At 41.3% G+C, this 12,347-nt stretch overlaps 1 protein-coding gene across 4 annotated transcripts in view; it reads left to right on the top strand.

Annotated features, from left to right (window-relative positions):
* The window catches only part of LOC129137583 (ribosomal protein S6 kinase beta-1-like), a 102,986-nt gene that overhangs the window by 26,900 nt on the left and 63,739 nt on the right, over nucleotides 1-12,347 (top strand). For 3 of the 4 annotated variants that reach the window (XM_063798875.1, XM_063798872.1, XM_063798874.1), the window contains exons 2-3: nucleotides 7,975-8,048; nucleotides 8,122-8,221. The gene's annotated coding sequence lies outside the window, so the exon portion shown is untranslated. The remainder of the gene's footprint in view (nucleotides 1-7,974; nucleotides 8,049-8,121; nucleotides 8,222-12,347) is intronic. The other variant, XM_063798873.1, reaches the window with a different exon arrangement.

Raw genomic sequence — 12,347 nt, 5'->3', positions numbered from 1 at the left:
TACTATCAGTGTCAAATTGTTTCTGGTCATGAATTTACAAACGTTGGTCCTCTCTTGAGTGCAGTTTCCCCTTCACTTTGTATTATGAAATATTGGCATCGGCTGGGCATCATGGCTCATGCCTGTAATCCCAGCACTCTGGGAGGCCTAGGTGGGTGAATCACCTGAGGTCAGGAGTTCAAGACCAGCCTGGCCAAAATGGTGAAACCCCGTCTCTACTTAAAAAAATACAAAAAATACCTGGGCGTAGTGGCACGTGCCTGTAATCCCAGCTACTTGGGAGGCTGAGGCTGGAGAATCTCTTGAACCCAGGTGGAGGTTGCAGTGAGCTGAGATTGTGCCACTGCACTCCAGCCTGGGCGACAGAGTTAGACTGTATCACACACACACACACACACAAAATAATAATAAAAATTTAAAAAAGAAATATTTGCATCAAGCAGGGCATTATTTTGTTCATCACCTTCTCTTGCTGAAGCAGATCCAGGTGTGGCAGGGCCTGACGTTTGGCCCAGGTCAGTGTCTGGATCCTGCTCAGTTCCACTGCCTTTACCTGACAGTGCTTAGGATCTTCTTATGACTGAAACGTGTTGGAAGGTTCTTGAAGGTGCATATATATTACATATTGAAAGGTACAGACGCTCAGGTAGAGTAGAAAAGGGTGAGTGCCTAACGGGGAAATTCACCTGTGCCCAGTTTGTTCTCTGCTTGGTGAGCCTGGAATACAGAGCCAACTCTCTGGGTCTACATTTGCATGCCCCTCGTCCATTTTAGATGCACACCATGGCTTTTCCTGCCCTGTCCCTTGTCACTACTGTCCTTTGTGTCTGGGGTAAACCAACCTTGGCCTCCTCAGATGTAAATTCCTCTTGTTCCTGATCCTTTGCCAGAACGCCCTGCATCTCTCTGGGCTTCTTGTGCTCCTCACCAGCCCTGGCCTTCTAGGGTGGGGGACATTAGTGGAGGGTTTCCCTTATCTCCATTTTCTTTGGAAGGGATTTGGGGGAAAGCTCTTGGTATTTTATTTTAATTTCCCCCCCACCACATACTCTCTATTAGCAGAAATTCTTCAAAATGTAGGCTTGTAGATGATACCTGACTACAAGATTTTTACTGTTTCTTTGATTCTTTTTGTTCAGATTTGTAGATGAAGATGCTTATGTTCAAATTGCCATCTTATCCTGTTTGATTTTATTGTTGAATATGCTTATATTGAAATTTGAAAGTGAAATTCAGAAGATACTGTTTTGACATCTGGAGAGAGAGTACTTCATAATTTCTGTCTCACAATAGAGGGACAAACTTCTCTTAGATTCGTTTTGTGTAAAACAATAATAAGTATTTAGAGAAAATTACGCTCCAGGCAAGGGCATAGAATGAGCAAAGGCACAGAGGCAGGACATAAAAGAAAAAAAACTTCAGGTGGCTGGGTGTATAGTCCAAAAACTAGACAGGTAGAGGGGACTCATGGGAGATCAATCGAAAGGCCTGGGGCTGGGCTTCATCCAGGTGTTCAGGAAAGATCCCAGCAGGCATGAGCATGTGGTTGGCACAACCTGCCCTCTTCACAAATATTAATCTGCCAGTTGTGAAGGTAGCAGTGGTGCCATGCAACGCTTCCCAAATGGAGTTACCCTTGAATACTTAAAAAATCATCATGGGCTGGGCATGGTGGCTCACGCCTGTAATCCCAGCATTTTGGGAGGCCAAGGTGGATGAATCACTTAATGTGATGAGTTCAAGACCAGCCTGGCCAACATGGCAAAACCCTGTTTCTACTAAACATTAAAAAAAAAAATCTTGTATAGGAGCTCACCTGTGCCTGGATCAGAATAAACAACATAAAGTGGTGTCTTGAGGAAGTAAAAGCTATAGACAATCACTGACAGTTGAAGACTCTGTTCTCTAATATAACAAAGAAAGCAACAAATTAGAGAGGTTAAATAAAAGTTTTAAAGGGAAATAATTACAGACATATATGTATGTGGTCTTAAATGACAAGGTAAGACGTAGAAGGCAGACCAACATTCGGTGAGGAGGGCCGTGCACCTTGTTGTGCTCTGTGGAGACGCTGCCTGCTTATAGGGTGCGTGCGTGTCACCTGCTGTGTGTGACACACCATCAGAAAGTCTGGCCTCCAAATGTTATTCACAGGTATGGGTTGCCACCTTGTAAGAACAGATTATTGTACAAAAATAGGAATGTTGAAAGAAATATTGGGAATGTTTTTTCTTAAATATTATTATATTTTAAGAAGAAATACCATCAGCATTATTTTTGGAACCTTGTATACCTCTCATAGAACACTTGTGCACAACAGAAAATTTGAGAAAGGCCTGGCCAGAGCTGGATTTGCATCCCAGATTTACCATTCATGAACCATGTGACCATCATCAAATTTTCCTCTAAAATAAGAGATAATGTGTGGAGGTTTTGTGGAAAATTAAATTAGATAACATTTTTAAGACACATGGTACTGTGCCTGTCATATACAGTGGAGTTATACTGTATTAGTTTGTTCTCACTTTGCTATAAAGAACTACTTTGAGGCTGGGCACAGTGGCTCATGCCTGTAATTCCAGCACTTTGGGAGGCCAAGGCAGGAGAATCACTTGATGTCAGGAATTCAAGACCAGCCTGGCAAACATGACAAAACCCCATCTCTACTAAACATACAAAAATTAGCCAGGCATGATGGCATGCACCTGTAATCCCAGCTACTTGGGAGGCTGAGGCAGGAGAATCGCTGGAATCTGGGAGGCAGAGGTTGCAGTGAGCTGAGATTGCCCCACTGTATTCCAGCCTGGGAGACAGAGCAAGACTTAGTCTCAAAAAAAAAAAAAAAAAAAAAAAAAAAAATTGAATTACCTGAGACTGGGTATTTTATAAAGAAAAAAGGTTTAATTGCCAGGCACAGTGACTCACACTTGTAATTCCAGCACTTTGGGAGGCTGAGGCAGGCAGATCACAAGGTCAAGAGATCGAGATCATCCTGGCTAACACGGTGAAACTCCGTCTCTGCTAAAAATACAAAAATATTGGCCGGGCATGGTGGTGGGTGCTTGTAGTCCCAGCTACTCAGGAGGCTGAGGCAGGAGAATGGCATGAACCTGGGAGGCAGAGCTTACAGTGAGCCGAGATCACTCCATTGCACCCCAGCCTGGGCAACAGAGCCAAGACTCCATCTCAAAAAAAAAAAAAAAGGTTTAATTGACTCACAGTTCTACAGGTCACACAGGAAGCATGGCTGGGGAGGCATCAGGAAACTTACAATCATGGTGGAAGGTGAAGGGGATGCAGGTACATATTCACATGGCTGGCAGGAGAGAGAGTGAATGAAGCAGGAGGTGCTACATACTTTCAAACAACCAGATCCCTTGAGAACTCTTATCGCAAGACAGCACTAGGAGGACGGTTCTAAACCGTTAGAAACTGCCCCCATGAGCCAATCACCTCTCACTGGGCCCCACCTCCAACAATGGGAATTACAATTCAACATGAGATTTGGGTGGGGACACAGAACCAAACCATATTATGTATGTATATTTGTTTCAGTGAAATTTTCTGTTATTAACATAGTTTTATATGCTGGGGACAAACAGAACACATGCTTCATTTTGTTGTGTTAAATGTAGCCCCTAAACACAAAGCAACTATTTCATCAGTGATGTAACTAAAGAAAGAGCCAAACTCAGTGGCTCATGCATGTAATCCCAGCACTTTGGGAAGCTGAGGCAGACGTATCGCTTGAGTCCAGGAGTTCAAGAACATCCTGGGCAACGTGGTGAAAACTCATCTCTTAAAAAAAAAAAGAAAATTAGCCAAGTGTGGTGGTGTACATCTCTAGTCCCAGCTACTCTGGAGGCTGAAGTGGGAGAATCACTTGAGCCTGGGAGATTGAGGCTGCAGTGAGCCGAGGTGTTGCCACTACACTCCAGCCTGAGTGATCCACCTCGGCCTCCCAAAGTGCTGGGATTACAGGTGTGAGCCACCAGGCCTGGACACTAATAGTATTCTTTTTTTATTTTTATTTTTATTTTTTATTTTGAGACAGAGTCTTGCTCAGTCACCCAGGCTGGAGTGGGAGTAATCTCCACTCACTGCAACCTCTGCCTTCCGGGTTCACGTGATTCTCCTGCTTCAGCTTTCCAGGTAGCTGGGATTACAGATGTGTGCCACCACTCACACCAGGCTAATTTTTGTATTTTTAGTAGAGACGGGGTTTTATTCTGTTGGTCAGGCTAGTCTCGAACTCCTAACCTCAAGTGATCCACCCGCCTCGGCCTCCCAAAGTGCTGGGATTACAGACATGAGCCACCATGCCCAGCCACCAATAGCATTCTTAATAACGATTTTCTTTGGTTATTCAGTTCAGGCTTTGTTTTGTGAATGCCTCCTACACACATACACCTACACCTACACCTACACATACACACACACACACACACACACACACACACACACACACAAAATTATATAACATGGTGAGTATTTAGTGAGTATTTCTCTAATCTGCTTAAATGATGCAGGGCTTTCTCATACTGACTCGTATTGTTCTAGCCAAGCAGACTGAGCATTTGAAATAACATTTTAGGATGCCCAAAGACAGGGGTACTGGAAATTAATTCTTGTGGCCTTGCTTTTTTCTTATACACTCTGAATGAGTCTATTTATCATTCAATATTTTGAATTGCAGAGAAACTTAGATAACTGAAAGGAATACCTCAGCAGAATGTAGGCTTCTCTATTTTGTTCTCATTAAATTATCAAAGAAGAAAATGAACATGAGTTATTTAAAATGATTGTCCTTGGAGGCCTTTGGGACCAAGTCATTTAAATGGACTGATAAGAAGGTGGCCCATTTTGTGTCTTGATGACCTTCCTGAGAATGGCTGGCACAGACAGAGATTTTTTTCTCCTCAGACCTAACCTGATTTCATTCTGTTTCTGCATATTTGCCAACCTGATTTTATTCTGTGTAACATAAAGGGGAAAATGTGAAAACCAGTTCCTGTCAGTAAACCTTTAAAAATTATTTAAAAACCCAACCCCTTACAATTTGTTAAGTTCCTAATGGTTTCTTCCAATGAAGTTTTCAGTTTACTGATTTTTTTTTCCACTCAGAAGCAGGGGCTGTGAAGTCAAGAGTGTAAGACAGTGTGGGTTAACTGTTTTAAGTTCTGTTTCTGTGAAATGTATTCTATTCATGTTTACAGAGCAACAGAGGAAAGCTTAGAGAATTAAGTACACCATAAATTCAACCACAGAAGCTTATGAGTAGCTAGATTAACTTCAAAACAATCAGTAAATAAATATTTTAAACTTCCACTGACCTTTTTAAAAATCTACTTCCAGATACGTTGTTTGAACTATTCTCATAAATTAGTCATCTTGCAAAACAGCTGTGACAATATGATGTAATGAAGAGAGCAATGATTTAGCAGTCAGAAGGCTGGGAGTCCTTGTCTTGGCTCATTCACAGGGAGATCGCATGACATGCAAAAGTCCCCTAGATAAGGGAGCCATACATGAGAGGATTGAGGATTGGGTCAATGATCTATCATAAAAGACTTTCTATGAGTCTGTGCTTACACTTAGAAACCTCACAAAGAACACACCAGGGAATTTGGGTGAGAGCAGGAGCTTCAGCTCATGCAGAATTGCAGTGTTATTTTAGAGTTGTGTTACGACTCTTAGGCTTAGAAGACAGAATGTCTGAGTCAGGATTCTGTTGTGTATAATGGATTGCACTCTCGTTGGCTTAGACGGAAAAGCGTTAAATGGCTTGCAGAATTGTTGGGAGGGCTGAGCTTCCAGGAGCAGCTCCCAAAGTCTCCACACAGAATTGGACCACCAGGGAACCTGCTCCCTCCACCAGGACAGGAGCCTTAACTTCAGAAAGCTGCCCACCCAGTTGGAAAGCTGCCACCACAGTTACCAGCACCAGAAGCATCTTGTCTCTGCTACAGTCTCTGTGCACATAGTGAACGCCCTGTGCCCTGCCTCTCTCCCCCTGACTCAGGTGCCACTCCGGGTCTCGCTCAAGTCTTTCTGATGATGGAACTTAAATCACGCCCAAAATCCCAGCTGCAGGAGAGCTCTGAGATTTCATCTTTCCAGCCTCTGTGTGCCACGTGGGGTTTGGAGCATTTGCCAACAAGCCAATCCACTGCATTCACCATTGACAATAAGCAAAATGTTTATGATCAGTAACATTTGCATTTTTTCACAATTTGCAGCATACAGACTTCTTAATTAGAGCTAATGTCAAGTCATTCTACATATAAAAATATCATTTTTGACCGTTTGTCAAGAAACAGCTTTTTAAAAAATCAAGAGCAATGCCTACATTATTTCCTGATGCAAAGCTGGTAGAGAAAATAGGATGTTAAATTTAGAATTTCCCTTCCGGCTTTGTTTATTTTCTCCACATCAGCTCTGTTTTCCTCTGTGTCTTTTTCTCCCATGGGGACGTCCTCCACCTTTTCAGTCTGATTTGACCTTTGCCATGCAGACCTGTGGATGAAGAGCCAGAGTCCCCCAAGGTCGATGCTGCTGGCCAGTGGCCTGGTGTGTGTGTTAACAGAACATCTCCAACGCCCTCAGAGCCCATGACCACCATAAGTCACTCATCAAGTCATTTGACTTGGGATGCCCTGGTATTTAATCATTTTTTTCTATAAGCAAAGTTCCACATTCAGACTTTGGCCCGGCATATCAAACGTTTCTTGACTGTACCCTGGCCCCACATTGTTACAACCACAAGGGCACTTTCCAGGTACTACCACATGGAGCTGCTGCAGGCAGGAGCCTGGCCCAGGCTCCGGGGAGGCACTGATGGAGAGCCTGACTCATGAGTAACACAAAAGCAGCCTCTTCCTCTCTACCTCTTCCTCCTCTCCAGTTCCTACCTTGCCTCATTTCTTTTCTGCCTCTCATAGCCATTAAATTCAGGTCACTACTATTTGCCATTTTCTTATTTCATGAGAAATAGCACGGTCAGCCAGAGGCTTCATCTCCAAGGAAACCAGGCGTCACAACTGTGCACCTGACCCTTTTGTAGGCACCCTTGGCCATCCCCATCTTGCAGCCTGCTAGACATTTTTCTACCTGGTCTTGTATGTGAGCACCTGTGTTGATCTGTCACTTCTGATCTTGGTGTGCTCCCAGGATTCCTGGAATTTTCTGATAGACTCACAATACCCCTTTAGTCATGTTTATCTTCATGTATGAGAAAGATGCATAGCTATACTTCATACATATACTGTACACATAAAGATAGCAAATAGAAGAAACAATATGCGTCTGTCCACTGTAACAGTATCTTTCTTCCTGGACTGCAATGAACATGCCATTGTATTGAAAGACTCTAGTAGGCTGGGCGCGGTGGCTCACGCCTGTAATCCCAGCACTTTGGGAGGCCGAGGCGGGCAGATCACGAGGTCAGGAGATTGAGACCATCCTGGCTAACATGGTGAAACCCCGTCTCTGCTAAAAATACAAAAAATTAGCTGGGCATGGCGGTGGGTGCCTGTAGTCCCAGCTGCTCAGGAGGCTGAGGCAGGAGGATGGCATGAACCGGGAGGTGGAACTTGCAGTGAGCCGAGATCGCCCCACTTCACTCCAGCCTGGGCAACAGAGCAACACTCTGTCTCAGAAAAAAAAAAAAAAAAAAAAAAAGGCTGTAGTAAAAATTAATCCTAGAATGTACCCGGTTATTATCTCTGCTAAAATAGTTTGCAATTAAATTAAATGAAGATTAAACTACACGTATTGAAAGACATGAAAGCCCAGTGAGTGAGTCAGTGAAAATGGGAAATGAATTAACAGTCACAGTTTGTGCAAGAACTTTCCTGTTCCTTCCTCCCCTAGGCACCTCATTATTTAAACATACTCGTTTTACTCGGTTGTCCTACATCTAGGACTGGCCTCCACTCAGCTAACTCCTCCTCCCCTCTCATTTCTCCAATTCAGCTCTAGTCCAGAGGAGAAAAGAATAATAAATATCACACTAAACACCATGGAATACTTCTCAAGTCACCAAAGAGGTAAATCAAAAAGTATTATTTGCTATTTTGAACTGGAACAACATGTAAATGTTCCCATCTCTTTTCTTGGCAGATGGAACTGGACAGAATACTTCTGTCCATAAGGCCCTTAGAAGCCCCCTAAGCGAAATACCAATGAGGACCTCCCCAGCAGCTGCTGTCTCTCCTGCCAGGTAGATGAGCCCCAGGAATAACCACTGCTTATGGTTTGTTGTATATCCCTCTAGATGTTTTTCTTTATACATATGTGTGTGTGTGTCTGTGTCTGTGTGTGTAGAGAGAGGGTGTGTGTTGTGTAAATTGGGTTATACTACACATTAGTCCAACACTTACTCATTTCACTTTATCATTGGAATGTGAGCTCCGTGAGGACCAAGATTTTTGTTTATTTTGCTTGCTAACACATCTTTTGTCGGTAACAGGGAGTGAAACATGGTCACATCATGATAGAAGCTCAACAAATATTTGTTGAATGAATAAAGGAATATGTCTGAGACATCTTTACATTGCAACATTTGGAGAAATGATTCCTTTTTGTAAAGGTTATATAATACACATCAATTTATATAGCCATACTTCTACTGATAGATTTTAGGTTACTTGGGGTAAACAATAAAGTGAAGATCCTTATGCAATTTTTTGACCACTAAAGGGGCTATTTCTGCATAAGGGTGGATCAAGATTCATTTGCAAATATGAGAGATCACTGTAGTTAAGCAGAAAGGGATTTAATCCAGGGCATTTGGTACTGGAAGGGCTGGAGAAGGCAGTAGGCTCTGTCCACTGAGCTTCCAGGAAGGGTTCCCAGAGCATCTCAATGCTGGTCCAGTAAAGGAGCTTCTGTTCCTGCCAGAATCAGGAAGTCTTTCTGTAGGTACATGCCCAGGTCCACCACTGCTGCCAAGATCTAGGATCAGCCTTGGGACCACACAGCCACAGGTGCAGTCCATGCCAGCACACCATGCTCTGTGCCTGCCTCATACTGCCCAGAAGATGATGGAACAGACCTAAGAATCTCCACTTCCCTGCCACAGAACAGCAAATGCCTTCCCAGCCATGTTTGCCAGGAGAAGCTGCAGAAGGGCAGCCTTCTACTCCCTGTACCTTCCACATCCTCTGAGAAGGGGCCTGTTTGACAGAAACTAGGCCACTTAATGAGCCAAGCTTTAAGGACTTTGGCAAATACACCCCTTAGCTTTCCAGTCTCATATAAGTCAATAAGTCACCCTTCAAAGAGACGAGGATGGAATCAAGTGAGCCTGTCCTGAGATCTTCCACACATTGATTCCTAGAAAAGGAAAATGGAGTCCTAGAAAAGGAAGTGTATTTGACCTGTCTTGGCACGTTGAAAAACTTGATAGACACGTTGCCCTCAGTTTACCCTCCCACTCATAGCATGCAAGGTACCGTTTTCCCAGAATTTTCACACTCTATAAATTTTAAAGATTAAGTAAATGAACAATAATAACTTGATTTACTTTGTCCTTCAGTAAGGTTGAGCACTTCATATGTTTACAGACCGTTTATCTATCTTTTATATGTGTGAATGAAAACTTACATACTTTGCCTGTATTTATTTTGAGGTATTAGTCTTTTTCCTATTTGTAAGAAATCTTGATATATTGTGCTTTTTAACTTTTTTATATGTAATGCTATTATTTTCTTCATCTTTGAACTTTCTTTGGAGTTATATTTTACTGAAGAAAAATGTTGCATCTTGTATTCAGTGCTTTCCTTTATGATTTTAAGTGTTTTGTTTCCTGCCTTAAAAAGACCTTTCTAGCTATTAGATTATGAAAATATTCTTCCTTAACATCTTAAAGAAGTCTTTTATTTGTTCAGTCTTAAAACCCATAGAAACATGGGTTTGAATTTAAGTGATCTTTCCCTATCTTAACTGACTTCTGGACTCAGAAATAAATACTTTTTGAAGGAAGATTACATCATCCAGAACCTCAACTTATAGCCACATTAAAAAAATATATGGTGTCATAGTCAATTTTAAAAATACTAAGTATACAAATAGATAATACCAAATGATGAAAAAAACAAGAGAAAACTAGGCAACAGAAACAGACACAGGAGATCCAGATATTAGACACGGACTTTAAAACAACTGAGATTAATCCAGTAAAGAAAATAAGTAACAAGGTGGATAATTTCAGCAGAAAACCACAATCTATAAAAAAGAATCCATTAGAAATGTTGTAACTTAAAAATAAAATGCCTAAATTTAAGACTCAACAAAGTTTACCTGTAGATTAAACATTTTCAGAGAGGCTTAAGGAACTAAAGACAAGTTGATAGAAATATCTGAACTGAAGCGCAGAGAAAACAAAGAATAGGAAATAGAGAAAAGGACATAAGAGCTATATGGGATGGGGTGAAGAGCTATATGGGATGGGGTGAAAAGATCTAATGTGTAATTGGAGTCCCCAAAAGGGAAAACAAGAAAAACAAGACAGATAGGGCAGAAGCAGTATTGGAAGAGATAATGGCCAAGAATTTTGAAAACTAAACAGATGTTAAGCCCTAGATTCAAGAACAACATGAACCGAAAGCAAAGTAAGCGCAAAGAAAACCACCTAGACACATTAGGCTAAAACTGCTAGTAATGAAAGAGAAAGCATCGTAAAAGCACTCAAAGGGAAAAAAGAAACCTTAATATCAAAGGAGCAAGAGCTAAAACTGACATCTGCCTTCTCAACAAAAATGATGGAAGCCAGAAGACAATGCAGTGGCGTCTGCAAAATGCAGAAGGAATGCCTGCTTTCCTAGAATACCGTACTTGGTGAAAATACCCTTCAAAAGTGAACACAAAAGGAAGATGCTTTCAGTACAACAAAAACAGATTTCTTTTTTACCAGTGTACTTGTGATGAAAAGATTATCTTAAAAAGTTCTACATGAAGTTTGTTCTTTTAAAAGATTATTAAAATTGATGAACCTCTGACAAGGCTGATATAAAGAAAAGGCATAAATTAGCTATATCATTAATTTTTAAAGGGGTGTATCACTAAAGATCCCATAATTATGAAAACAGTGATGAGGAGATTACAGATTAGTGCTCTGTATAGTACTACTCTGTAAATTAGAAAATGTTGATGAGATGGTCAAAATCTTAGAAAAACATCACTTACTAAACTGACATAAATAGTAGTAGGAAATCCTGATAGTCTGTAATTTAAATAATTTTCTCAAAGGAAATGCCAGGAGGCCCAGATGGTTTCATCATGAAATCTCCCAAACATTTAAGGAAGAAATAACACCAATCTTATATATATTCATACAGAGACTAGAAAAAGACTAGAAAAAAAGGTAAACTTTCTTAGATCATTTAAGAGGCCAGTGTATCTTCGATACCTAATTCTTGCAAGGACATTAAAAGACAGGAAAATTAAAAGGTCAGTGTCTCTCATGAACCTCCATGCAAAAATCCAGAACAAAATCTTGGAAAACCTAATTCAGAGATACATTTATTTATTTATTTACTTATTTATTTTTGAGACGGAGTTTCACTCTTGTTGCCCAGGCTGGAGTGCAATGGCACGATCCTGGCTCACCGCAACCTCCGCCTCCCAAGTTCAAGTGATTGTCCTGCCTCAGCCTCCCGAGTAGCTGGGATTACAGCCATGCGCCACCACGCCTGGCTAATTTTGTATTTTTAGTGGAGGCGGGGGTTTCTCCATGTGGGTCAGGCTGGTCTCGAACTCCTGACCTCAGGTGATCTGCCCACCTTGACCTCCCAAAGTGCTGGGATTACAGGTGTGAGCCACTGTGCCTGGCCTCAGAGATACATTTAAAAGATCATGTTAAATTGGGTTTATTCGAGGAATGCAAGGTGGTTTTAACTACTGAAACCAACCAGAGTTAATTTACCACATTAACAAAGGTATAAAAAGTATAGTCATCTTAGTAGATGATAGGAAAATATGTTCAGTAAAGATTAATACCTTTCTTAATGAAAAGTCTTAGAAAACTAGGAATAGAAGGGCAATTCCTTAATCTGATGAAGGGTCTCTATTATGTATCTACATCATACGTCATACTTAATGGTGAAATATTGGATGCTTTCCCACAAGATTATGAATGAGATAGGAATGCCCCATATTGTCACTTTTGTTCAGCTCATTTCAAAAGCAAGATATAAAAGTACTTTTGAAAACTGTATACCATTATATTTATGTGAGACATGGATACATGGAATTGTGTTTAATGCGATGTGGAGTGGGACCTCTAAGGGAAAGAATGCTTTGGAAAACCTCACAATGGCCCTCGTCACTCATGTGCACAGACAGAT

This window comes from Pan troglodytes, chromosome 19, assembly GCF_028858775.2.
Source record: "Pan troglodytes isolate AG18354 chromosome 19, NHGRI_mPanTro3-v2.0_pri, whole genome shotgun sequence".
In the NCBI taxonomy this organism is placed as follows: Eukaryota; Metazoa; Chordata; class Mammalia; order Primates; family Hominidae; genus Pan; species Pan troglodytes.
The sequence above is the reverse complement of the archived record's forward strand: the minus strand, read 5'-3'. Positions and strand labels throughout refer to the sequence as shown.